This window comes from Microtus ochrogaster, linkage group LG2 (genome assembly GCF_000317375.1).
Source record: "Microtus ochrogaster isolate Prairie Vole_2 linkage group LG2, MicOch1.0, whole genome shotgun sequence".
Classification (NCBI taxonomy): Eukaryota; Metazoa; Chordata; class Mammalia; order Rodentia; family Cricetidae; genus Microtus; species Microtus ochrogaster.
In genome coordinates, this window is record NC_022028.1 from 45882923 (window position 1) to 45884099 (window position 1177).

The window sequence follows — 1177 nt, forward strand, 5'->3', positions numbered from 1 at the left end:
AAAAAAAACCTTCGTGGAAGCCATCGACTTTCTATAAAGCTCCTCTGAGGAAGGAGAGAAAGCCTAGAATATAACCCATTTAAACCCCAGGGAAATGGGCTTCATCAATGGCTTGTGCTTCAGCAAACAGTGTGTGAAGTCACAAATCTGACAGGCAGCTTGCTGGACCAGCAGGAAGCACCTACTGCCTGCGTGTGTCATCTGGCTCTGGCCCACCCCTTGCCCCTGCAACCTCAAGCCTAGGTCCGGAGGCAGCTCCTATCCACCTTTCTCTGGGGTGGCACAGGTATGGGAGCAGAAAGGTCCCAAATGCCTTCAAAATATATTGCAAAATTTGAACACAAAACTTTCTCCTAACTCACCAAGTCAGGAAAAGGGAGCCTCTGCTTCTTTGAGAAAGCAGCCTCCTTGAAGAGGAAGTCACTGGGGAAGGGGCTATGGAGTATACCTATGGGGTCCCAAACCCAAGCTGACTCCTTCTGATCAAAACTAAACATGCAAGAGGCAGATATAAGACAGCGTGCACACCGATTTCCAAAGTTGGCAAAGATGAGGGGTCGCCAATAGTGCTCTAACAGAACATACGGCTCAGGGCCAGAATTAGAAAAAAGCAGAAGACTAGCTTCCAACTAGTGTAGAAACCAAATTACCACTCTCTGTGGGCAGCACTACCATATAGTCAAACAAACAGTAAACAATAAAAAAAAAACCAGGAATCTCATTAAAAGACCAGGTTTAAATAAACAGGCAATGATCAGTAGAGTTCTTAGAAACCAACAATGTACTATTAAAAAGTACATTAACAATCCAAAATAGTAATATCCAAAGATTAACTCCACAAGAAGGAACCACTGCTATACTAAGGAACATAAAAAGAAGCTTGCTAAATTGAGAATTCTTTCTTGTATCCCCCTTACCATGAGAAAGATTCTGAATTTGATCCCCACTCTAGAAACACAAAAGCAGGCAAGTTAAAACATGCAAAACATAAAACATACACTGCTGTAGGCCAGTAAGAGCAAAAATACTTTCAACCCTATTGGTGTGTGTCCAGCCTCCTTCCCTCCTCCCTCTAGAACACTGCAGCCTTCTTGACTACTGCCAGGTACTCGGAGGAGCTCCAGTCCTCTTTGTGGAGTAACTTGAGTGATGAGCATTGGTCCAGTATAAAAAACGT

At 43.8% G+C, this 1177-nt stretch overlaps 1 protein-coding gene across 3 annotated transcripts in view; it reads right to left on the reverse strand.

The window, feature by feature from the left end:
• The window catches only part of Cabin1 (calcineurin binding protein 1), a 126888-nt gene that overhangs the window by 98475 nt on the left and 27236 nt on the right, over window positions 1–1177 (reverse strand). The gene's annotated exons all lie outside the window — the stretch shown is intronic.